At 41.2% G+C, this 27,892-nt stretch overlaps 2 long non-coding RNA genes across 2 annotated transcripts in view; one reads left to right on the top strand and one right to left on the bottom strand.

Moving 5' to 3' along the window:
- The first annotated feature begins 2,939 nt into the window (after positions 1–2,939).
- LOC145660340 (uncharacterized) overlaps positions 2,940–27,892 on the top strand; it is a 187,737-nt gene continuing 162,784 nt past the window's right edge. Inside the window, exon 1 of the long non-coding RNA XR_014126595.1 lies at positions 2,940–3,030. This is a non-coding gene — a long non-coding RNA (uncharacterized LOC145660340). The remainder of the gene's footprint in view (positions 3,031–27,892) is intronic.
- Positions 18,085–21,408, bottom strand: LOC145660339 (uncharacterized). The gene is made up of 3 exons (XR_014126592.1): positions 21,285–21,408; positions 20,292–20,415; positions 18,085–18,572 (listed from the first exon to the last, which is right to left on the bottom strand). It is a non-coding gene; the product is annotated as an uncharacterized LOC145660339 (long non-coding RNA).

Genomic DNA, 27,892 nt, shown 5'->3' with positions numbered 1-27,892 from the left:
ATTAAACCAGGGGCAGGTGTGTGCCATCAAGGGGGCGTGGTTACAGAACAAAAAGTGACTTCAACTGCAGGCGGTGGGCCGTACCACGTGACCAGTGGTGAGGGGAGCGTTCCGTGACAATTGCTGACTTAATATAAAGAATTCTAGTGAAGGCTTCCACACTGATGCGCTATCACAGAGTTACATATATTGTGTCTGACCTTTATTTAACTGTTAGTTTTATGGCATTACTTAAGACATTCACAATCATATAAACATCAAAATGGAACACTTTATTTCAGGACCAGGGCAAACGCATCACTTTCAGTACAAAGTAATTTACAACAGAGTCATATGGGAGTTTCATTTCAGCTTCATCACCCAGTTTCAAGAACAGGAAGGTACTACATGGTTTGAGGTGCTCACATCTGTTCAGATTTACTAGTTGCCTCACTTGGTAAGTGACATCTAATCATTATTATCACATACTGAAGGTCTTCTTTTGGTGTGTTTCTGTAGGCTGTATACTGGAACATCACAGGATCTCCGAAATCACTGCATACACAGGAGACTCAGTACTGCTGCCTTGTTCCTGCACTGACCTACACACCAAACCTGAGAATTTCACCTGGAGGAAACGCAACACAAACAGAAACTCATGGGACGTGATCTCCAGTGAGAGTGAACAGTACAGAAACAGAGTTCTGCTGGGTACTGTTCACTCTCCAGGAAATCTCTCTCTATTCATATCACACCTGACTGAAGAGGATGAGGGAGACTACAGGTGTTATATTAAAGACAATGAATACACATACTTAAGACTTTATATTTCAGGTAAAACATTATTAGCAACCACATTCCTAATACCAATGAAAACCTCATAAGTCGATTTAGTCTCTCCACCATGAACTTACTTTTTAAACATACAAATAAATGTAATATAAATACATTCACCACACACTTTATTAGACACACATACATCAGATATTACTAAAATTCAAAAACAGGACATTTAAAAGTAGAGAAACACCATTACATATTTATGTATCTAACATGTGGACCACATTATCCTCAGATATTAGTCACCAGACACCCTCTGTCACCAGTCTAGAAGAGTTAAACACAACTAACATTCATTTCACCTGCCCTCACTGAACACTTTCAGTACCTCTAATAAGTGAATGTGTAGGTATAATTACAGACTGTGTCCACCTGGTGTCTTACACAGTTTGTGTGTCACCCTGCACCCAGGACATCACTGGTCAGTTTCTGACCACAGATGTCCCAGTATATGTGGATACTGAACCATTCTCCACACATCAATCCCACTACAGTGCTGGAGGCTTGGTAATGGGTGTTGTGCTGGTATGAGTGGTTCAGGTACAGCAGTGTTACTGGATTCAGTGCTACTGGTAGGCTGAGAGTGTTCTGACAGTGAAAGATATCCAGCCAGCAGTGTTTCAGTGGTCAGACACTGATCATGACTGGAGTTGGAGGATGGTTAACACTAACTGTGTAATAGACCAGATGGGCTAGAACCACTGACTCTACAAATACAAGATTTTTCTCAACCATTCATATTTATCAAATGTGATGGAGCATAAACTATTGCATAAAGAGAGAGAGAAGGAGGGAAGCAGAGAGAGAGAGAAGGAGGGAGGCAGAGAGGGAGAGAGAGAACGAAAAAAAAAGAAGAGCAGAGAGAAGAGTCTCCTCTCACAGCTGGTGCTGACACTGAGTTCATTAACACACACTAACACTAACACATCAGGACCAGTCTGAAGTACAAACAATCAGACCAAACCAAATTATTACACTTATTACACAAACTAAACTACATCACCCACTGGAACACAAACACAAGCACAAAGCAAAATGCAACGTTATCTGGCCCTAAAACGTCAGTACACGGTAGCAGACGACCTGTACACAGTGACTGACATTAAACAAAGAACCACGTTGACAAAGTCCAGACTCAGAGAACACAGCTTGGCCGTCCAGACCAGCCGATAAATGTCATGGCTGCCCGGAGAACTCTGTTAGCAATGTAAATATGACACTGTTGAGACAGAGCTGCACTTCCTCACTGAATGTGAAAAATTCACCCAAATACGGCAAATTTATTTTACAAAATCTGAGACGGTCCACCCCAACTTTAAGTGTCTGTCTAACACTGAAACTGCCCATCCTACTGGGCGAAAAGAAGGAAAGCATCGCTTTAGCTGGGTGATACATATCTGCCTGCCATAAGATGAGGGACAGTGATTAACCCACCCAAACACACACACAAACACACACACACACACACACACACACACACACACACACGCATGCACACACATTTTATAAAAGTTACCTAACTATTTATTATTATTAACTATTTATTATTTTACATCCTTATTATTTATTTATTTCTCTTTCTTTTCACTTCTTCCCTTTTACTTCTTCCAATTATTATTATTTCAGACCAATTACAGTTTCTCTTCAAGTTCTTTATCATAGCAGAATTCTTAATTTCCATAATTGCAAATGTTGTAATGTTGTGTAATGTTCATGTTGTAATTCTGCTTTGGCAATACTACAATACTATAGTTGTATATGGTCATGCCAATAAAGCTTACTGAACTGAAATGAACACACACACACACACACACACACACACACAGAGAGAGAGAGAGAGAGAGAGAGAGAGAGAGAGAGAGAGAGACTCGACTCAGAAGTCCCTAATTCATTCATTCAGAAAATGACTGAAGGACACACTGCACCTACAGAGCCCTGCAGCTTCAGACGTAGCCAACGTATCACCACCACTGACACACAGACAACTGAACACGTCTGCTTGGCCAAACTGTACATACATCAGTTCTGTAGTAGAAAATCTAAACATGTTAAATACATAACAGCCCTGAACCCTCATTACTTATAACTGATCACACTTTTCTATTCTTGCAGAGGCTCCATATAAAACTGTAAATCCTCCTCCAGTGGACGCTGACACAACAAGTCCAACAGCTTCAACTAAACCTGCTACTACAATGACGTCTCCAACAGGTTAGAAGACATTCAGTCCATCATCTAGTAATGGAGGTAACACAAATTGGTTTAACGAGTGTGGGGCAAGATGCAAGCGTGATTTATCTTTGATGTGGTTTTAAATGAAAATGAAAGCACACATGAACATACCGTGTGAACGTCGCATACACAGAGTAATACATGCGATTAATGCAAAATAATTGACATTAGTGGTTGGAAAGGTTCAGGCTTTATATGGGAAATAATGAGGGTGAGACTAGACCCTATGGCCAGCTAAGTGAAAGAGGAAACACAGGACCCCTGTGTGATGGTGGTGAGGGGTGTTACAGTAGCACCCACACCCCCCTTAACACGGGGCTCCTGTGTGATGGTGGTGAGGGGTGTTACAGTAGCACCCACACCCCCCTTAACACGGGGCTCCTGTGTGATGGTGGTGAGTGGTGTTACAGTAGCACCCACAACCCCCTTAACACGGGGCTCCTGTGTGATGGTGGTGAGGGGTGTTACAGTAGCACCCACACCCCCCTTAACACGGGGCTCCTGTGTGATGGTGGTGAGGGGTGTTACAGTAGCACCCACACCCCCCTTAACACGGGGCTCCTGTGTGATGGTGGTGAGGGGTGTTACAGTAGCACCCACACCCCCCTTAACACGGGGCTCCTGTGTGATGGTGGTGAGGGGTGTTACAGTAGCACCCACACCCCCCTTAACACGGTGCTCCTGTGTGATGGTGGTGAGGGGTGTTACAGTAGCACCCACACCCTCCTTAACACGGGGCTCCTGACGTGCATAACAGTTGACAAGGGAGCCCGAGCCCGGCATCACACAGCAGGGTCTGGGGAATCTGGACAAGGACAGGTGGGAAAGGAGGAAAAAAAAAAGGGGAAAGTCCATCAGGTGAGGGGTGGAAACAGGACTTTGTACCACAACCAGAGACCTGACAGCAGGCTGGACAGGAGACGAGTGGGTTCCAGCTTGGGCAGTGGGATGGACGGGAGCCCGGCTGAGAGTAGGAGCACGGGATACGGGATAACAGGAACCCGAACCACAGCTGGGATTGGGACAGTTACAAAGACAGGAATGGGGACAGAGAAAGGCAGACACTGGGATTGGTAGAATAACAATCAAAGGTTGTCAGTTCCAGTACAACAGAGATGTTACAGGAGGTGAAGTGGGCGGCTATGCCAGGAATGAGAGAGAGAGAGAGAGAGAGAGAGAGAGAGAGAGAGAGAGAGAGAGACAGAGAGACACTAATAAATGCCTGGAACTCCAGTGCACATTGACAAAACAAGTCCAACAGCTTCATTCTAAACCTACTAGACAATAACATCTGAAAATGGTTAAAGGACTACAAATGTAGTCTTAATGACATTGACAATGTCAACTTTAATTAATTACTAATATTATCAATAATAATCAATATCAATATTGTCAACTCTCAATCAAGTATAATGCCAAAATTTGTAATTTCAGATTGTAGAGATACAGAGACTCATTCATGCTCCATCCTCTTTGTTTTTGTGCCAAAAAAAAATTTATATTGAATGCTTGTTATAAAAATCATACAATATAATATTAGAAGTGACAAATAATACATCATATTTTAATTCTGCTTCCTACATTCCCACATGCAGGAAATGCAGACAATTCTCCAGTATACACACGTCATGTCATCTTAGCTGGTGTGGGGGGTTTACTGCTGTTGATGGGAGGAGGAGTCATCTGCTGGATACAGAGGTATACACACACACACACACACACACACACACACACACACACACACACACACACACACACACAAACACACACACGCCTATTCAAGTTCACAGACAATTATAACAGGTGCCAGTGTGAAGTTCTCTGTATAATATTATCCAGTAATACAGACCTCTGCTCACCTGCTAGACAGGTAGTGCACAGTGCTGATAACACACTGTCATGGGTTTGCTTCCCAGAGAGCACACATACTGATAAACATGTGAGATGCTCTTGATAATAAAATCTGTATATAAATAAATACATACATATCTGTCCATCTCACACTGAGTTAATTTTGTAGTTCAGAGACGTGAACAGACGGTGAGCAGAAAGGGACAAACAGGACAGAGGAGAGATCAGCAGACACGGGTGGGCGTCACACATCCATGTTATAATATCAGTGAACTCTGATTCAGTACACAGATCTGTTCTACAGTGTCAGAGCTTGGATTAGTGATTAGTTTCTGCACGTTAAGACCCAGTGAAAGTTATGCAGGTACTCGTGAGAGGTCATGTGTTTCTGAAAGTATGGAAAAACTTTAAGGGCCTTATTCTTGTCTGCACAGAGAACTTCACTACAGTCTTTACTGCAGTGCACACAGTCGATTCTGATTACTAAATTATGACAGACAGTATGACATCATCTAATATGCTGTAGTTTAGCAGAGCAGTTAATTGTTTAATATTCTGTAGTTTCACAGAGTAGTTTTATTTGCCTAATGTGCTGTAGTTTACCAGTGACTTTTCAGCAGTCATTCACTTATGACTGTTGTAGCTAGAGATGTTAAGCTTTGCATGTGTGTGTGTGTGTGTGTAGGTGTGTGTGTGTGTGTGTGTGTGTGTGTGTGTGTGTGTGTGTGTGTGTGTATGCTATATGCTTGATGATAACCTTATTATGATCACCTGCTCTATAGCAGTACCTTTATGCTACTGGGCCTTTTTAGACACCTCACTGCACTCAGAAGTAACTTCTGAATCATCCAAAGTAGTAGAAAAGTGCCAGAAAGGTTAGAGGGATGAGAGGGACAGGAGATAAACATGCTAACAGGTCATATCAGCGTCATGCAAAATGGTTTATCAAAAAGGTGTCATTTTATTAGAATCCATGAACAACATGCACAGAAGAAACAGCCATGCAGATACACGTCTCCGTGACATACCATATAAAAAAAGTGTGAACAAACAGTCTGGAAAATGAATCTGCTGACTGATAAATGGCATATGTCACGTTTCGTACTTTCTGCAAGTAGGATTGTGTATCATTTGGGTTTTTTTTCTGATGTCATTACTAAAACAATACTTTTAAAATTGAGCAATTACCTAAATTGTGCCTGAATCAGTGCTAAAAAACTAAAGTCGACTAAAGTTTTTTAATTGTATTTCTTTTTTATTTGACTATTCACTACCTACTAGCTAACGGTAGTTGTCTGCTGGCCTTTAACTAGTGATGACCATGTGACATGCAGTAACGCTTCTGTTACCTGTAGTGTCTGTTTCAGAGCACCAGAGGGGAAATATTTTAATAGACAGCTCAGGCATTTAAAGGAGTATTTAGGTGAAAAGTCTAATTTACATTATTTTTCCACTTAGACAAAATTATTTTGAGTGCAATTCTGTTTAAGCTTGCTAACAAACATTGGAGGTCATCAGCAACCCAAATCTAACCTTCATAAATACATGCCCACAGATGACTCTCAACCAGCTCAAACTGCATCCAGATCTTAATAAAGGTCTCACAGACTAGTCAATGTGCAGTATGACTCACTGTGAACTAGAAAAGTGAATAAACTTCTCACTACAATCTGGATGAGGTTTGAGCAGGTTAAGAAAGTTTTGTGGACATGTAGTGATCTAACTTATGTATGAAGACCATTATGTACTAAGGTTAGACTTGGGTTGCTGTTGACCTCCAGTGTCCAACTTAATTACAACGACGGTTACCTGCTGTTGCTGTTGGCTTCCAGAGTTTGTTAGTAACATTAGCAGCTTTAGTTTTAAACTAAAGGAACAAAACATGTCTCGGCCATCCAGGGAAAAGGAAAATAATGTAATTGCCGGCCAATCCCTTCATGTAACACCGACATGAGGCAAGAAACCTTTGGGCCATATACAAAATAGCTTACTACATACTGTATGCTGCATACTGGACTCATTATATACTGTATACTGTTTACTGTTCCCTGTAGTAGTATGATGCATAATATCCAGTGTGTAAAAAAACACAAACCATACTAAGAGGTCACGCGAACGTATGAAGTTCTACCTACTTGTGATTTACCACTACCATTGCATGATGAGCTGCAGTACACCACGGAGACAGGCCTGGTCACTTACTGGATTATTTGGCCATAGCAGTACATCATCTGGGTATATTTTGCGTACTGGAAAAATTTATTTTGGTCAGACTAGTTTTCAAGATCTCTTCAGTAAGCATTCATTAACTAAAGAAAAATTGATCAACACACATTTATCATTTATATTAAAAAGGGCAGGTGATGTATGTATGTGGATACTCTCCTCAGCCACTTTATTAGGATCACCTTTACACTACATCGTTATCTGCTAGCTGCATTATATACCTGTGTGCAGTTCCACAGGTTTGTGTATAAACTTCAGACACACTGCTTTTCTTGTTACACACTCATACATGCCCTAAAGACACTACCACTGCAGAGACACTTGTTTGTTGAGAGTGGTCTACCATCCAGGTAGGATCCATTCAGCAGTGCTCCTGTGGTCACACACTAAACAGTGGTGCACACCTGTAAGACATGTGCACATATTAAATTACAGACTGCGGGTCTTTATTAAAGTGGCTGGTGAACAGATTACACACATGCTTGCATAAATTATATTTACATGTGCATTTATGGATTAAATGTATATTACAATTAACACCTCTGCAATACAATACATTTATTGTATTAACACTTGTATTAATCCACTCAACAGTGTGTGCATTATTCTATATGTATGTGTGCTAATATTTTGTAATTGTGATATTTTCTGCAGGATGATGTGATATATTCTACTGTAGCCCATATAAACACCTCTAGACCAGCACCCAGAGCAATGGATAATGGAGATAATACAGAATATGTCAATATAAAACTAAATTAACAAACCTGAACACACACACACACACACACACACACACACACACACACACACACACACACACACTCTTTTATTGTATGGGAGCCAATGAACTGTTATGTTCTTCTGTCTTGATTTCAGTGCTCTCTTTGTATAATTTGCTGTATCTATTGGTAATTGCTAATTAACTGCTAATTAGTTATTTCAGGTTTGGTTTCAGACTGGCATAAGTTAGGAATTGTAGGTGGAGGACTAACAGTGACAGGGGCAGGACTAAGACTGATAACATTACAGTGTAGCCACTCCAAGAACCAGAGTACTTGGGTTTTATTCCTCTTGATTTCATCTTCTACTTGGGAAAGGAGGCTAACTGCTAAATCTAAATGTTAAACGCTGTAAACGTCAATTAAAATTTTCTCAGTCTGCAACTATAATTGTGACTCCTACAAGTATCATTTCCTACAAGTATCATATGTCTGTACAATAATAAAAACAATTTATTATGTTTTATTACATTATGGATTTTTTCGGCAGAATGGTTTTTCTTCATTTTATTTGTGAATCTCTGTTGAAGCATTTTTGGATATTTAATCTTTAAATTGTAGCACATTTTTATGTTAAGCAGGTCATTTTATAGTCAAATGCCGTCCCTTGTCTGTACGCATCACTTCCACTGTGAGAATCTATTGCTGTTTCATAAATAAAGAGCCAAAGCAGGACAGAGAGTTGTGGTTTCTGTTTATACCCACTGGTAACCACATACATCATGAAGGTGTGTGTGGTGCAGTTCACTGACAGCAGTTGGATGTCACTGTCTGTTACTTTCTCTTTAGGACCGGGGTTGAACTCCAAAGTAGAGCAGATGGTTCTGCAGAATTGTACACAATATGAAACCAGATCAGTGACATGGAAACAGTCTCACTCAGGCTCAAGAAAAAACACCAAACGTGAAAATCACCTTGTATCCCAAACAGGCAACTCTGGTCCAGTGTTTGGTGTGAAAGGGTTCATACGTAGGCTGGTCATAGAAGGTGGTTGCTTAGGGCAGTAGAGCAGCATTGAAAAGGTTCTGCAAAGTGAATTTATTTTGCTGTTGACATATTAACTATATAGTTATACTAAAATATAAATATTAGGAGTGTAATGGTACATGTATTCATCCCAAATCACCACATACACATTACAGTTCTGTGTATGCAGTCATATGGAGAGTATGTGGTAGTCTAAATGTGAAGGCTGATGAATGTAATGTGGAATCATATTTCACACTCGCAAATTCGACACCAAAAAAAGCTATCAACACGCTAGGCTGGATTTAACTCAAGCTCGTTAGCGACATTTACTGAATCATTAACACTATGAGCTGTTTCTTTCAAATCACCTGTGTGGGAAAGTTTCCCAGTGACCTGAGTGGTGGACGAGGACAATGTGTTGGTGTTGTAGAGTCTGTGGGCTAAAACACATGAACATGCACATTCAACAGCATCACCCAGATGTGTTTGTTGCTTTTGTCCTGTTGTACCACACAGTGATATCTAAACTGGGATGTGATGGATATCTTACAATCAAAGTCCTTCTGGTGAAGTGGAACTTGGAATCTTCTTCAGATATATTTATTTCTCAGGCAGTTATTAGTAATCCTTGGATCATTCTTACTACAAACTTGTAACTCTTGTTAAAATGAACTTATATTACAATTATAATTAGTTTAGCATTACTGAATTTGTAATGTGTCTAGCGGGGGGGAAATTGGCACACATGCACACACATGCACACACACGCGCGCACACACACGCGCACACACACGCGCACACACGCACACAAACGCACACAAACGCACACACACACGACTGCTGCAATATGGCCAGACCCACATTTGAAGGACCTGGAGAAAGACATCATTATACACACCCTAAACGTACATTCAAAGTGATAAAAATCTGCTAAAGTGATACACCACCACCCACCCCAAAATACACACACATGCTCCCACACTCACAAATACATGCATGCTCCCGTGCACACACTATCACTATTGTCACTGTGGCAACAGCTACCGGTTTACAGATATGACAGTTCCTAGCATGCATCTCTTCCTCCTCATATATGTATTGCTAATCTGGGTGCACTGGGTGCAATGTGTGAAAAAATCTGCTAAAGTGATACACCACCACCCACCCCAAAATACACACACATGCTCCCACACTCACAAATACATGCATGCTCCCGTGCACACACTATCACTATTGTCACTGTGGCAACAGCTACCGGTTTACAGATATGACAGTTCCCAGCATGCATCTCTTCCTCCTCACATATGTATTGCTAATCTGGGTGCACTGGGTGCAATGTGTGAAATGTGCACACTTGTTTATTTCTGTTTGTGTTATTTATTCCTCAGTTGTTCATTCTGTATATGATGCAGCTGTTGGTCACTGTCCATTTGGTCAGGCAGACTGGACAGCTCATGCAAATACACACAAACACACACCCACCGACACAGGCACACCTACGCGCACACAGGCACACCTACGCGCACACAGGCACACACACACACATACACATGACGATGCTACTTTTGGAGATTCATGGGCTTTAGGTTCTGCTGTGATCCAGCTCTGAACTTCATGGTTTAATCAATAAATCACTAACTGACTCAGTAGGGATTTTGAGGAACAATGTCACATTCACTCCAGTGACACTGATGTTTCAGAGAAAGCCAGATGCTCGAGGATAAAATTAAACGTGGTTTTAATCTGAAAAGGATAATCCAACATGGTCGAAACACAGGCAAGGGACAGAACCAGTACTATAGGATAAACAGAGCCAGGGAGCATCACAGAGATGAGCTACAGTCCAGGTCGAAATCTAGAGAGACAAAATATTCAGGCAGACAAATACAAGATGGGCAAAAAACAGAAATAAGAAATACAATACATAACATTCATCTACCACTTTTTTTCCGAAGCAACTTACAATTATGACCAAATACAATTAGATCCATTGAGAATTAAGGGTCTTGCTCAGAGGCCCAACAGTGGCAACTTGGCAGCAGTGGGGTTTGAATGGGCAACCTTCTGATTACTAGTCAAATACTTTAAACACTGAACCACTGCATAATACACTGAATGCAATACAATACAAGTGGCAATATTTCCCAAAATGCCTCTCACAGGCAGTACTACTCTATCCTCAATCCTGTTCTCCTTCTGCTGCTGGGACTCATCCTACTGTATGAAAAGAGTTATTTACATACACCAATACACACACACACACACACACACACAAATACATGTATACACATCAATAACTACATGCACACATTATACAATCAGAGCTATGAGAAGTTCTCAGTCTCACGTTTTTTCTTCCTTAGCAGAGAGATGGTGACAGACGGATAGCAGAGACGGAACAAGTCGACCAAGTACTGCATCGAACCACCCTGCCTCCTAGAGTCCAGAATATGGCACACTTCATAGATCGGGGCACAGTCAGAGCTGTGGAGGAGTGGCCTCAGGAGAGAATCACAGGCTTCAGAAGGACCAAATGAAACGACCTTGAAACACAAAAGTGAGCAGGTAAGTTGAGTTGATATGTGACTTCATTCATGTGCTTTGTAATTTAATTCAGACCTATAAATTTGGGACCCAGCTTGCGAAATGACCCTGGCTTGCGGAAGTCACGCGTAGAGCCACACTCTGCCACCAGGTTGGTACAGCAGGGTCTCCCTCCCATGTCTGTCCACCACCTCCTTATATCTACGGTTCTGTTCGATACACAGGTGTGTCTCCTCCCATACTTTTTCAACTACAGTGAGGACCATAGTGTTACCTTCAGAACATGGGAGGTCTGTAAGGAAATCTAAAGCAATGTGAGACCAAGGTCTGTCTGGTATGGGAAGTGGCATGAGCTTTCCTGTGGGTAGGGTCTTAGGTGTTTTACTCTGACTGCAAACTGAACACGAAGAAACATATTTATGAACATCGCCGGTCATGGTCTCCCACCAGTACCAGTTAGCCAGAAGCCGTCGAGTACATGTCTTCCCAGCATGCCCTGAAACCAGCGAGGAATGAGCCCACGTCAATAGGCGGTCACGGCACGAGATAGGAACATACTGTTTCCCTGACGGACACACCTTTGGGATGACTGTGTCTTGCATGGCCTGTTCTGTTTCATCATCTATTTCCCATTGTATAGATGACAGGTGTTTGCAGCTAGGAAGGATGGTTTCCATCTCCTGTCTCCTCCAAGAAAACACAGGATAAGGCATCAGCTTTAGTATTACAGGTCCCAGGATGGTACACGATCTTAAAATCAAATCTTGAAAAGAACAGAGTTGTTTAGCTGTAGGCAGGTATTCCAGATTCCTGTGGTCGGTGATAACAAGAAAGGGATGATTTGCCCCCTCTAACCAATACCTTCACTCTTCTAAGGCCAGTTTAATGGCCAACAGTTCACGTTTTCCTATTCCGTAATTACGTTCCACTGGTGATAACTTACGGGAACAATAAGCTACTGGGTGTAACTTGGACTTATCTTGTCCTTGTGAAAGTACAGCTCCTACCCCGATGTTAGAAGCATCAACCTCCACGACAAAGGGAACGGAAGCATCTGGATGCCTAAGTATAGGAGCCGTGGTAAAAGCTTCTTTCAGTTTTCTGAATGCTTGGTCAGCCTCCTGATTCCACAATAACTTGGTTGTTGCTCCCTTCAGGAGGGCTGTGAGAGGGGCTGCAATACTATTAAGTTCCGTATGAATCGTCAGTAAAAGTTTGCAAACCCCAAGAAACTCTGGAGCTTTTTAACGGTGACCGGAACGGGCCACTGAATGAAAACTTCGATCGTCTTGTCATCCATGGTGATTCCACTATGGCTAATCACATATCCTAAAAAAGTCGCGGTTGGAAGGTGGAATTCACATTTCTCTCCCTTGACATATAACACGTTATCCAGAGGAGTCTTCAATACTTTTCGTACGTGTTGGCTTTTAATGGGTGAATAGATTAGGATGTCATCAATATAAGCGATAACGAATTTTCCGATGCATTCACAGAGGATATCATTGATAAAAGCCTGAAAGACAGATGGAGCCACACTGAGACCATATGGCATGACTTTGTACTCATAGTAACCTCTGGTGGTGATAAAGGCAATTTTTCATTCATCACCTTTCTTGATCTTTATCAAATTAAATGCATTACGGAGGTCTAATTGGGTGAAGAGCTTGGCTTCTTGTAGTAGTTCCAGAGTGACGGGAATGAGAGGTAACGGGTATGAATATTTCTTGAAAATGTGATTTCAGTGGTCAATACAGGGAAGAAGACCTCCGTCCTTCTTTTTTACAAAGAAAAATCCTGATACCATGGGGGAAGTGGATTGCTGAATAAAGCCTTGACTTAATACTTCATCTATATATTCCTCCTTGATCCTCTCTTCTTCTTGGGAGAGAGGATAAATACGAGCCTTGGGAAACACGGCTACCTCCAGGAGCTCAATAGCATAGTCGTAGGGAAGATGGGGAGGTAACAAGGTTGCTTTTTTCTTACTAAAGACCAAAGAGATACCCTGATATTACAGAGCGAGGGAAAAGGCTTGTGTATCAGCAGGGCTCTTAACAGTGGTGGAATATAACTGGACAACTGGTAATGTCAAACAATTTCTTAGGCATTGAGATGACCACTGAGTGATTTCCTTACGTGACCATGATATAATTGGGTCATGTTGTTCTAGCCAATGTAGACCTAAAATGACTGGAAATGAGGCATCTTCTATGATGAGAAATGAGATGATCTCTGAGTGGATTGCACTTGTGGTAAGTTTTATGGGAGTAGTGTGGAGCGTAATGGAACTGGCTCCTACTGGTGATCTGTCCAGAGCCACCAGGTGAAGAGGCTTGGGTAATAGCTGCGATGTCCAATTCCCATATAAGACGTGCGTGTATGAAGCTTCCCTCGGCTCCTGAATCAACTAAGGCTGTAAACATAGAAGATGTGTAGGAGCCCAACATAAACAAAAAAAAAATGTCTTAGCGATCATCTTTCTTGATGGCAAGATCTCTACCTTGTTTTCTGATGTGGGTGGCCTGATCCGTCTATGGCTCAGTGATGCTGGATTAGGTCGAAGACAACAATCCCTGATAACATGTTTTGAGGATCTACAATAAAAACAGAGACCATCTTGGAATCGATGCCACCTCTCCTCTTCAGTCAAGCGTGAAGAATCACAATGCAATGGTTCCACTGTCTGCTCTCGTCTGAGCTCTGGTCTATAACTGGGAGAGGGATAGGTATGGCGAGAACTACTAGTTCTACATGGTTTTCGTTCCTGGATGAAACGATCCAGACGTATAGAAAGAGCTATAAGCCGATTCAAATCTTGGCAAGCCAGTTCATGTAAAACCTCTACATCGAGACCATTCCGGAAAGTGATGTTCAACGCCTCCTCATTCCAGCCACTGCCAGCAGTGACTGTATGGAAATCTCGTGCGTAGTCAGCCACAGAATGATTGCCTTGGTGTAATTTAAGTATCGCCCCACTGGCTCTTCCATCATGCGGGTGATCGGACACAGCCTTGAATTGCTCAATAAAATCGTTATAAGACGTCAGTTGTACGTTAGCCCAGATGGCAGTCACCCAATCAAGAGCTTTGTCAGTTAGACGAGAGGTAATGAAGGTAATTTTATCTTGATTGGAACAGGTTGGAAGGCTATTGAAATACAATGAATATTGCAACAAAAAACGTTGACACTTGGGTAGCCATCATATTTTTCAGGTTTCTCACAGGGAGGGTTGGTTGGATACTGCTCATGGCGGTAGTAGGTGCAGGCATGGGACTGAACTGAGAAGGAGTAGTCATCATTTGTAGCTGGGATGTAAGTTCTCTGAGACTTTGTCCTAGTTCCAACATTTAAGTTTGTTGGTCTGCTTGTTGCTTGCCTATAGTATCCATTGACTGTGTGAAACCCTCAAGCAACTGGTGGTGTTGGTGGATTAGTTGACCCTGGTTGGTCAAAGCATCCTTCAAAGCATCTGAGGCTGCGGTCTGCATGGAGGCGAAGTATTCTGTTTTATGCGGACCAGGCAAAATCAGACGCTCACGGATAAACAAGTAACAGGTAATGGAAACAGTCACAAAAAAATTACTAACTCAAAAGTAGGGAAAACAGCCCGTGTCAAAAAACCATAAAGACCATCAAATAATCCAGGCATCAGACTCCAAAAGGGGCAGGCAAAAATCAGAAACGGGAATCATTAAGTCAAGGTTCAGTACACAGAAAAACAATCCACAAGAGCATTCAGTATGCATAGGACTCTAGACGCAATACTTCACAGTGTCCTAATGTTCGAGACAGGCTTAAATAATCAAGTACACAGGGGAGTTCAATATTCCGGTGATGACGATCTGACGTGAAGTTCATGATTGGTGGAGTCCTGGGTTGGGTGACGAACAGCCTGCTGAGTGTTATAGTGTGATGAGGAATCAGGCGATATGACACATATGGGCTGAATGCTGGAATGTAAATAATGACCAAAGCAGATAACACACAATGGTGCTTTTGCCAATGCAAAGATGGTGCAGATAAGTGTGAAAAGGTAATGAAGAGCTCAGACTGGAGAGACAACATTTCACTTAGGCATAAGAAAATAAAAAATGGCGTCCTTGGAGGGTGACACTCTATTTTGGTGGTGGTGGAGGCAACTCCTTTGTTGTAAACCATACTGGTGTCAATAAATACATCTGTTTTTATCTACCAGCCTGAACGCTGACTCTCATTGCCTGTTTCAGTGCTTTGATGTTTTGCATGACTCATCAGCTCTGTAAATATCTGAGCATCAAAGTTTCACATCCGCTATTACCATCAGTCATCAAGCATAGTGGAAATCACAGACTACATGATCAAAAATCTGCTAGCTGCAGTTCTTTGTGAAATGCATATGATTCCTAGTGCAACCACAAAAGTGTCCCCTTTCAAAGTTTTGATGGGAAGACCATTTGAGCCAACCTCCTGCTAGCTGTTTGGCACACTCTGATCAGGTTGTGCCCTCATTAAGAGCCACCAACTCTGCCCCATAAACCAACTCCTAACCGACACTGAGGAAAACATGGAGGAGCAATGCAATACACCAAGTGCCCCGGTGTGGTTTTGTCTGCAGCCACAACTCGCACAACCCACCAATGAGAATTTCAACATGTAACCTGTGACTGCCAGGTTGATCAGGGGTGAGGCACCCTGACAGACGTAACACACGTGTGTCACAACAAGACTTTTTTAAGAGGGGCTTTTGTGAAGCTGATATGTAGGGTGATGCCACCTGAAGAAGATCAGGCTAACCAACCTTGATTAGCTCCCGGCTTGTGGCTTCGCTCTGGTAGCCGTGAACTGCCGTTGCAAGCCACCCGTTACTTAACCAACATCACCTCAATTAACAACACTGGAGGATGCCACAACTGTTCAATGAACAGGTAGGTATTTCCATGACTTTTCAATGCTAAGCTGCACACCATTGTCGGTACTCTTCAAATATCCTCTGACAAATGATTCCAGTGTCCTGTGTGCAGCTCAGGACTTCTCTCCAGGCACCTGAGGTTCACAAAGATGAAACCGGACTCCTCACTGAGGGTTGACCATCCAGATGCTTAACAAACTGCTTTGAGGGTAATAAGAATGCTCTGAAATTAAAATGCTCCTTAACATCTGTTCAACACTTTTTAAAAGTCTCAGGTAGCCAATTCTTTAGCTGCTTTAATTCCACCTGCTATTTTCATTAATAAGAAGAAAATATCCCTTTGAACTGATAGTGAAATGAACTGACCAAACAGGGTAGTAAAAATATTTGGTGTGTCTGTTGGGGTTAGAAGTTTGTCAAAATTTCATTTGAATACACTTCCTCTCCACTGTAAGTGTAGAACATTCAGTAGACTATATTTCTAAAGAGTGCGCATGTTACTGTGGGTTATTATGGAGGTCAAGGCCTGTTTAATACTCAAAAAGGATGGCAGAGGCCCTCATCCTGGCAATTTTGAACTGTTTCCATCGGGTGTTTTTCACAGACTGCACATTAACTGGGGGAACCAAAAGGGTCATGTGGGAGGGTCTGTTCTACTGACCTGCTTGATGTCATCAACATCACCCACATCCATGCTGCCAGAGTCAGTGACTGACTGATTAAAATATGAAGTTTATACCTGGATCACAGGAGAACCTAAAGCCCACAAAACCATGGGGGTGGGAGGTATCACTATGTACATTTAGGGTGTGTGTAAAATGATGTTTTTCTCCAGGTCCTTCAAATGTGGGTCTGGCCATCCTGAAGCAGCTGTGTGTGTGTGTGTATGTTTTTGTTTGTATGAATGTGCATGGATGCAGGTGCATGTGTTTTTATGTGTGTGGCTTGGCCACCTCCTGTCACGTCTCTGTTGTACTGGGACTGTCATGACCTTTCATTGTTACCCTACCAATGCCAGTGTCTGTCTTTGTCTGTCCCCATTACTGTCTGTGTAACTGTCCCAATTACAGTTGTGGTTCCAGTTCCTGTTGTCCCGCCCCTGTCCAGCCCATCTCCCATTCTGATCCTGTAGAGGTTCCTGCACCTCCTCTCAGACAACCTCCAGTCCATCCCACTGTCCAGCCTGGAATCCTGTCCTCTCCTGTCCCTGAGTCCTGGTGTCAGGTTTCTGGTTGCAGCACAGGGTCCTGTTTCCACCCCTCACCCAACAGACTTTTTTTCTCTTTTTCCAGATGTCCCTGTCAAGGTTTCTGTCCCCAGCCCAGACCCTGCCATGTTACACTGGCCTCGTGTTCGCTCGTCAGCTGGTACGCACGTCAGGAGCTGCACGTTGGGGTGGGGGCTACTGTAACACCCCTTCACCACCATCACACAGGGGTCCTGTGTCTCCCCTTTCACTTAGCTGCCCATAGGGTCTAGTCTCACCCTCATTATTTCCCATATAAAGCCTGAATCTTTCCAACCAGTAATGTCAATTATTTTGCATTAATCGCATGTATTACTCTGTGTATGCAACGTTCACACCGTATGTTCACGTGTGCTTTCATTTTCATTAAAAACCACATCAAAGATAACTCACACTTGCATCCTACCCCACACTCGTTAAACCGATGCATGTTACCTCCATTGCTAGATGATGGACTGTTGTGGAATTTTGAACAAACAGCAAGTCAGACGTGATTAAGAGAGTAATTTAATTAGAAAAAGAATAAAATAAATGTTTGGCTCGCCTCAGATAGGGAGCCCCGAGTATACAAAAGCGTGGCTAGTTATACTACTCCTGTGCTGTCTTTAACCAATCATCTTTTCTTAAGCAGCTCTTCTTCCCTTTGTTGCTGTGGCTATAAGCCAATCAGCTCTCGGCTTGGTTTTTCCCACAAAGCAACCCAAACTGACTCCAAACAGTGTGGGTTGTATGTCGAGTTGACCTTGATGTTAACAGTTCCTGATACATGTTCAACTTAATCAGCAACAGGCGGATACAAATGTGCAAACAACATTATTAATTTAAGAACAAAAGGATCAGTGTGATTTTATATGAATCACATAATACATAGTTCCGTATCATTTTCCATCACATGGACTAAATGTCTTCTAACCTGTTGGAGACGTCATTGTAGTAGTAGGTTTAGTTGAAGCTGTTGGACTTGTTGTGTCAGCGTCCACTGGAGGAGGATTTACAGGTTTATATGGAGCCTCTGCAAGAATAGAAAAGTGTGATCAGTTATAAGTAATGAGGGTTCAGGGCTGTTATGTATTTAACAAGTTTAGATTTTGTACTACAGAACTGATGTATGTACAGTTTGGCCAAGCAGACGTGTTCAGTTCTCTGTGTGTCAGTGGTGGTGATACGTTGGCTACGTCTAAAGCTGCAGGGCTCTGTAGGGGCAGTGTGTCCTTCTGTCGTTTTCTGTGAGTGAATGAATTAGGGGCTCCTGGGTCGGGTCTCTCTCTCTCTCTCTCTCTCAGTGCATTTCAGTTCAGTAAGCTTTACTGACATGACCATATACAACTATAGTATTGCCAAAGTAGTATTACAACATGAACATTACACAACATTACAACCTTTGCAGTTATGGAAATTAAGAATTCTGTTATGATAAAGAACTTGAAGAGAAACTGTAATTGGTCTGAAATAATAATAATTGGAAAAAGTAAAAGGGAAGAAGTGAAAAGAAAGGGAAGTAATAAATAGTTAATAATAATAAATAAGTAACTTTTATATACTGGGTAATATAGTCTGTGTGTGTGTGTGTGTGTGTGTGTGTGTGTGTGTGTGTGTGTGTGTGTGTGTGTGTGTTTGGGTGGGTTAATCACTGTCCCTCATCTTATGGCAGGCAGATATGCATCACCCAGCTAAAGCGCTGCTTTCCTTCTTTTCGCCCAGTAGGATGGGCAGTTTGTCAGTGTTAGACAGACACTTAAAGTTGGGGTGGATCATCTCAGATTTTGTAAAGTAAATTTGCCGTATTTGGATGAATTTTTCACATTCAATGAGGAAGTGCAGCTCTGTCTCTACAGTGTCATATTTACATTGCTGACAGAGTCTCTGTTCTCTGGGCAGCCATGACATTTATATCGGCTGGTCTGGACGGCCAGGCTGTGTTCTCTGAGTCAACGTGGTTCTGTGTTTAATGTCAGTCACTGTGTACAGGTCGTCTGCTACAGTGTACTGACGTTTTAGGGCCAGATAACGTTGCATTTTGCTTTGTGCTTGTGTTTGTGTTCCAGTGGGTGATGTAGTTTAGTTTGTGAAGTGTAATAATTTGTTTTGGTCTGATTGTTTGTACTTCAGACTGGTCCTAATGTGTTAGTGTTAGTGTGTGTTAATGAACTCAGTGTCATCACCAGCTGTGAGAGGAGACTCTTTTCTCTGCTCTTATTTTTTCTTTTTTTTCTCTCTCTCTCTCTCTCTCTCTCTCTCTCTCTCTCTCTCTCTCTCACACACGCATACTTATTACAACTCAAGGAGACGCGTTGACGTTCACCGCCTTGTTTTATTGTGAAAAGGAAGCGCAACGCTCCCCCTGCTGGTAGACAATTAAATCTATTTTGTTTCATAAAGTCAAACGTTTTTACCCCCATTCTTTGTCTTTTTTTCTTTTCTTTTTCTTTCTATTTCTCCCTCTCTTCGACCCTCCTTCCTTCTCTCTCTCCATCTCTCGATCCCTCCCTCCCTCCCTCTATCTATCTATATACTGTATATATAACAGGGCAGCAGACAAGAGTCATTAACTAGAGGCATGAAATACAAATACAAACAGAAGATGTAACTAGAAACAGACAGAAGTAGAACTGCAGATCCTGCCGCTGGATAGATTTTTTGTTTTATGTAGTACAGTAGTTATTGGTACAGACCAGTCACTATATGCAGTCAGCCACATTTCATACATTAAATACACAAGAGGTTGGTTTACCTGTTACTTGAAGTTGGACCGCTATAAGATGATGAATGCTGATGCTACACCTGTACTGTCAGCAGGACAGACCCTCCCACAAATCCACTCAGCACTGTGGGAGGATTCACAACATCCTCATAGACTAGAGAAAGCAGAAACACTGACATGTTACACTACTGTTATGAAATAACCTGTACAACCAGTGACATTCATCTGTGAACCATCATATGAAGACAAAACAAATCCATTTGTGAAATGTTTATGCCCTCTGTCACATGCATTAAAATATAAATGGATTAGAAAAATCTTGTAGAGTCATTGGTTCTAGCCCATCTGCTGTAATACACAGTTAGTGTAAGCCATCCTCCAACTCCAGTCATGATCAGTGTCTGACCAGTAAACGACTGCTGGCTGGATATCTTTCACTGGCAGAACACTCTCAACCGACCAGTAGTACTGAATCCAGCAACACTGCTGTACGTGAACCACTCACATCAGCACAACACCCACTACCAAGCCTCCAGCACTGTAGTGGGACTGTTGTGTGGAGAATGGTTCAGTATCCACATATACTAGGCCATCTGTGGTCAGAAACTGACCAGTGATGTCCTGGGTGCAGGATGACACACAAACTGTGTAAGATACCAGGTGAACATAGTCTGTAATTATACCTACACATTCACTTATTAGAGGTACTGAACGTGTTCAGTGAGGGCAGGTGAAATGTATGTCAGTTGTGTTTGACTCTTCTAGACTGGTGACAGAGGGTGTCTGGTGACTAATATCTGAGGATAATGTGGTCCACATGTTAGATACATAAATATGTAATGGTGTTTCTCTATTTGTAAATGTCCTGTTTAGTGTCCTGTTAGTAATATGTGATGTTGTTTCTTATAAAGTGTGTGGTGCATGTATTTATATTACATTTATTTGTAAAGTTCATGGTGGACATGTACCAGGTGAAATCTACTTGTGAAATTTTAATTTGTGTGTTTCTGAATAATATATTACCTGAAACAAAGTTTGACGTCTTTGTGTGTATTCCCTTTAGTTTGACACCTGTAATCTCCCTCATCCTCCACAGTCAGGTGTAATATGAGTAGAGAGAGATTTCCTGGAGAGTGAACAGTACCCAGCTGAATCCTGTTTCTGTACTGTTCACTCTCACAGTGCTACTGGAGTCTTGGAATTTCTCCCAGGTGAAACTCTCAGGTCTGGTGTGTGGGTCAATACAGGAACAGGGCAGCAGTACTGAGTCTCCTGCATATGCAGTGATCTCTGTGATCTTGTGATGTTCCAGTGTACAGCCTGCAGAAACACACCAGTAGAAGACCTTCACTATCAATCCCCTCCTGTGCATGTACCAAAAATTGAATTTCATCTTTGGTTTTCTTTTTAACATGGCTTAACTGTCTCAAGCACACAGTGATTTGCTTTAAACATATTACTGTAGGTAGAAAGTGTAATTATCTTTTACACACTTGTAAGTTGCACTGAAATGTTACTTCCTACAACTACTAGAGTGATTGTTCAGAGTAACATTTACTATACAACCATGTACTGATTACTTACTTTACTCTGATTATTATGCTCTAGTCTGAGCACTGAATCAGATATACATGGGTTATATGTAATTAGATTTAACTGCACCACAATGATACATTGAGTTCAAGGTTTGGTTTATGACTGAAAGCAGCCTAATAACCAAATCTTAAATTCTACCTTACATGTTCAGATAATATATAATACAAATCTCTTCTTGGGCTTGTGCGTGCTCATTCTCTCTCTCTCTCTCTCTCTCTCTCTCTCTCTCTCTCTCTCTCTCTCTCTCTCTGGTAACATTTAGAAAGTACTGTTGTATTTCTGTAACATATCATTTATTTAGTTTCATTATAATATCTATTCTATTCTAATGTATAACTAATTGTCTTGTATTATGTTAATTAACCCTTTGCTACATTGAACTCATATGAAGCTCAGCTCTTCATATAGTATTTGTAATCAGATTGATGGAGTCCAGATGTTCGCAGATGACATTAAGAACTCAAATTATTAAGAGGGGAACATCCACTGCACTGGTGGACTGCGACTGATGGGAGGCGTAGTCTGGGGCAGCGAGCATGACAGTATTAAATGCAGATATTTAAGTACTGACTGCAGTGAAGAACCAGCTGTATTTTTGTAGAGTGCTGACACTAGTTTCCTATAAAGTATCCAATCTCTGCACTGCACGTTTAGTAGATCAAATCCTATGTTAGGCTGGCTGAACCTCTGACAAAGCAGGATGTATTAAGATTGAGGAATTTTAGAAAGGTGGTTATGCATATTCTCATAACATGTTAGGCTATGCAGTAGAGTACTCTCTTCAGAATATAAATTGTAATTACAGGCATTATTTGGATTCAGAAACATTTTATAAGTTTTATGTGCATTAGACCTTTGCCTGCACCTCTGCTGTTGGCTGTAGGTAAGTGGCACAGGGGTAAATAATTACAATAACAGAAACTCCAAATATATCACTTGTAATATCAAATTGACATCAACATTGACTAAATCAACTTTTATGACTGTTTGTTTATGCCCATTTGCAACTTGTCATAGCAAAGCCTTGCTTCTTATTTTAGATGTTTCAAATCAAAAAGCTAAAATAAGAACACATTAGTGATTTTGGTCCAACTGGTGCACCAACATTAATGATCTGCACACTGTGCAGTTTTAAGAACAATAATGTAACGCGGAGGCAGACTGGACTTGACGCACATGTGTAAACGAAAATTCTTTATTTCCAAAACTGGTAGACAATGACGTCAGAAGTAACAAAATGATGCAAACTGACTAAATGGAACACCAAAAAAGAGACAAACAAGCTTCACAAGAACTTCAGAAAAAAAAAGTGTGATGTAACGTTTGATACTAAGACATCGAAGCTCGTATCACAGTGTCCCGAAAATTGTATCAAAGTTATTATTACCACTAATATTACCACTAAAGTTACTAATAACACGTGACTAATGGTGGTGGAAACTAAAAACTTCACCGAAGCACAGGATGAGAGTGAGACTGTTTCATAAGTTTGGCACTATCCTATAACTTGGAAACTATATATTTTTACTAAAAATTGGAAATGTGGAAAATATAGAATCCAAAAGGGAGAATAAATGTTTCACAATGTTAACCTGTCTCCCTGAATAGTTTGCAACATTTTACTGTACTAAGTTTTCACATAAAACGGGAAAAATGATTTTAAGCAAATTATTGCAGAACTAATGTTTAAGCAGCATTACTGATAATCCAAAAAATATTTCTTCTTTTTTTTTTATTAAATATGAAGGCGGTGCAGTGTTGTATTGTTTATAGTGCTGCGCACTTTTGAATCTATGGCTGCTATAATTTATGAGAACCACCAGGTGTCGCTGTTTTGTCACCAGCTTTCAATGCTCCAATGCTTCGAATCCTTTAGCAGTACAATAAGGAAGAACCTCAAACTCTTCACAGGACTTCGTCTGCACATCATTACCAAAAAGGAAGTAAACACACATCTGCAGATAAAAACACACCTGCATTCCACAACACACTACACACAGCTACAGCAGTAACGCTGCTACACATCTTATACACTCTACAAAACTACAGTGTACTGAACACTGAAAACTGCACCCCAGACTACAGTCTGTCTGTGGGAATCACCACACAACTATGACCTGGAACTCTACAACTCTCTCAGTAGAACTTCACTTAAATTCACCACCCACTAATATCCACAGTAGAGGGGACGTGTGTTCAAGTGCAAAATAAATTATTCCTCCACTTCTTTCTCTCTCACATACAGACTAAATCTAACAGTGAAACAGTGTCTTTCTAGTGTCATAACTTCCTCCTGAGCTTCCCAGTGTTCAGTCCCCATCCTCAGTAAAGTGGTCCTGCAGTAAGAAGTAGTGCTACACAGTGATCCCCCTCAGCACTGTTTGGTCACATCATTTCACTCCTGCACTTAAAGTGATCAGAGGGCCAAACTGAATGTGTAGCTTAGCAAATATTAGAGAGATCAGACAGGAAGAGCTCTAGAATACATGCTGATCAAAATAAACATTGATCATTTAATCAGGTAAACATGAGGATTGTCCGATAACATTCATATTATTCATAAAGTACAGGTGCAATGCAGCAGTCTATGATCATGTTGTAGTTTTCATACTATCAAGAAAAAACTACTTAAGTGAAGCTGTGAAATTCACCCACTGATACAGAACCACTAAAGGAGTCACCAAAGAAAAGATCACTTTGGATGTAAACAGTACAACGTCATCACAACCCAGTTATCACAGGAAGTAGAAACATTTTCTCTCCTTTTCTCTTTGTTACTTTGTTCTTTTTGTTGTTAAAGCTGTCAAAAGCTGTTTAACAACTGTTTGCTAAATGGTGAATATCTGTAAAGTAACTAATTGAGGCTGTAGGCTAGTGTGCACTGCACTGTAACAAGACAAATAAAATAAAATAAAAACTTAAAGACAAAAACCCCAAAAAACAAAAATAGTAATAAAAAATGTATAAATGCTAAATGGTGAATATCTGTAAAGTAACTAATTGAGGCTGTAGGCTAGTGTGCACTGTGCTGTCACAACAACAACAACAAATCATAACTAAAAAGACAACCCCCCCCCCAAAAAAAAGCAAAAATAGTAATAAAAAATGTATAAATATAAGAACTGAGAACAGCAATAGAGAGAGTGGGTTTCCTTGCCTAGTACCTCTATGCACATTTTGTGATGTTATTACATTAATACTGACTGTGGCCTTAGGTGTGGTGTTACAGATAAAATGTGAGGAGAAAAACTTCCAGTTTTTTTATTGAAGGCCTTCTCTGCATAGGAGTTTCTAATATGTGGAGTGAGGTGTAACGTATTTGTCACGGTTGGCCGGGCAGCCAGAGGGAGGGACACACCCACTCCTGCTAGGGATCACACTAAACACCTGCCTCATTCCCAGTCTCCTGCCTACTAATCACCTCCACCTGTTCCTTGTTCGTTCTCTCTATTTAAACTCACAGGTCAAGAGAGAGTGCAGCACATTAGTGGCCCGTCGGACTGCTCACTCCCAACGTGTACATCGCTACAAGGACTATTGGAACAGAGTAGTGTTTGTCGTTAGTAGTGGTATCGTCACATATTGACAATGGAAAATAAAGAGCACTTTGGCGCAACCTTGCCTCTCGCTCCCTCTGAACTGCCACCGTCACAGTATTAGGTTAAGTAGTCTACCCTGTTAATGGTTGAGTGTCTCCTTTGATGAAACCAGTTTGATCAGTGATGGAATAATATGTTCTAATCTAATGGCTAATGCTTTGCTATTTTTTTTTCCCATTTTTTATTTCAGTGATTCCAAGAGATGATAGTTTTACTTAGAGATGGGGATTGTACTTGGAGATGTAGATTTCATTAAAAGGACCATATAAGGACAGACTTTAATAAAATATGTGCAGAGTAGACCAATACCACAGACCAAACATCTTTCATCTCCAAGGCAGCCTGACTGCTGTCCAAGGTGCTGAAACTGCACTCTTCAGCCAAGTTCAGAACCTGTGCTGTACACAGCTGCTCTGCATATGGCTGCCCAGTGGGACCCAGACAGAAGCCCCTGGTGCTTCCTCAGCTGTAGCTGTAGCCACTCACCTTCCCACCTCACCAAATACACCAAAAGGTCTTTACAGGTCGCATATCCTACATTTTTCCTTTATTTTAGAGTTTTCTTAGGTGTCTTCTTACAATGTTTTTGTGGCGTTATCTTTGAAAAAGAGTCATAATTCAATTTTACACAACTATTTTCCATCCTCTCTTTATCCCTTGGAATTAAACAGGCAGTTTCTGTAGCTGTTCCTTTAAGATGTAAGATAAATGAGCTCTGTTCTGATTGGCTGCCCTGTATTGTGCTTCATTTAAAAAGCACTAAGAGCTGAAATATGTCTGAGAACTGCAATGTAGGTGTTGGGGGTTAAACTGCTGTAGGCCAAAGAGGCAGAGATAAGTAAATGAGCTGGTTCTCATGACATCAGAGAAACAGTGATTTCAAAACAGGCTATTTTTACAGATTATATTCTATATATAGACTGTAAGGAATTGGAGAGTAAACAATGTGTTTTGAAAATGTAACAATATTTACATATTACTTAAAAAAATTTTATTTCAATAAAGTGAGTGACATTCAGTTTTTCATGGTAGGGGCCCAGATATGACTTTGGCAAAACCAATAAGCAGAGTCAGTCTGCTCTGTTTGTATTTGGTACCTTTTGTGGTGCTGTGGTTGTTAAGGTGCAGTTCCATCTCTGAATCAGCGTCTCACCTACTTCCCCTTCAGTCTTGTTGCGACATTTGTATTCCACATTATGTTTGATTTACTGTTTCTTTTCAAGAACACAGAAGGGAAACGTGTGCTACAGTTTACAAACTTGATGCAAATTCCTGAACACTATACAAATTCAGAAAACACTTTATTCAAAATGCCATGTGTGCTATATTTTGGAAATGCGAGGCAACTTCAGAAAACACTTCCATTGTATTGTGACTGAGTTTGCAGCATTTCTGAAGTTGCACTGCATTTCAGAACAGTAGCACACGTGTTTCCATTCTAATGAATTTGTTTTTTTTAATTTATGCATTTTCTGCACAATGGGTCTTCACACCCACCGTAGAGCTGGACATGGATACCTCAGTTGTCTTGCCAAATGTATTTATTCATCACTAGTCCAACTCTTTATCCTGTAGGTAGTGAGCTCTGCCCCTCCTCAGGTCTCCATGGTAACACAGAGTAGTATCGTCTTGGATATGATGAGCTTGTCAGAATTCATGAGATCAGAACTCACTGTAGCCTCTCCCTGAAACCCACCCCCACGCCCCACTTAGTAAAACACACACAAGCACCAAACACATACATCATACACCACATGTACAGGACTGTACCACATATACAATCAACCACAATGAGGTGTGACCTCTGTCACAGGCAGCTGGATACAGAAGTGGGTAGTAGACAAGAACTGCATCATACACAGAATGAACAAGTGAGGAATAAATAACAGAAATAAACAAGTGAGCACATTTCACATACCACACCATAATAAAAAACGTTTTTTATAAATGTGCAGATTTATAGAGCAAAATGATCCTTGTAAGAGTCACATTACTCAAGTACTCTTCCTGTTTCTTAATTCTATCAGTCTTACTAAAGTCCCTACAATTCCTACCTTATGCTGGTCTGAAGTAACTAATCAGCAATTAGCAAGTAATTAGCAGCGGTTCCTCTCTACTGGACCGAACCACAGCGCCGATTTCAGTGCCACTTAACGGAACAAGTCGGCGAAGAATCAAATTTACTTTATTCTCCCTTAACTCGGGTGGACAAGACATGTTTGGAGTCCATATTTCGCTCCTTTAGAACAAAACGCTGCTAATATTGCTAACAAACACTGGAAGCCAACAGCAACGATAGCTAATAGGATTTGTAAATAAGTCAGATATCGAGCTACATGTCCTCAAACCTCATCCAGGTCGCTTCCCGGTGACGTGTTTCTTCACTTGTCTAGTTCACAGTGAGTTATACGACACACCGACTAGTCTGGGAGACAT

The sequence above is a fragment of the Electrophorus electricus genome, chromosome 2, assembly GCF_041902795.1.
Source record: "Electrophorus electricus isolate QZ-2024a chromosome 2, ASM4190279v1, whole genome shotgun sequence".
Lineage (NCBI taxonomy): Eukaryota > Metazoa > Chordata > Actinopteri > Gymnotiformes > Gymnotidae > Electrophorus > Electrophorus electricus.
The sequence above is the reverse complement of the archived record's forward strand: the minus strand, read 5'-3'. Positions and strand labels throughout refer to the sequence as shown.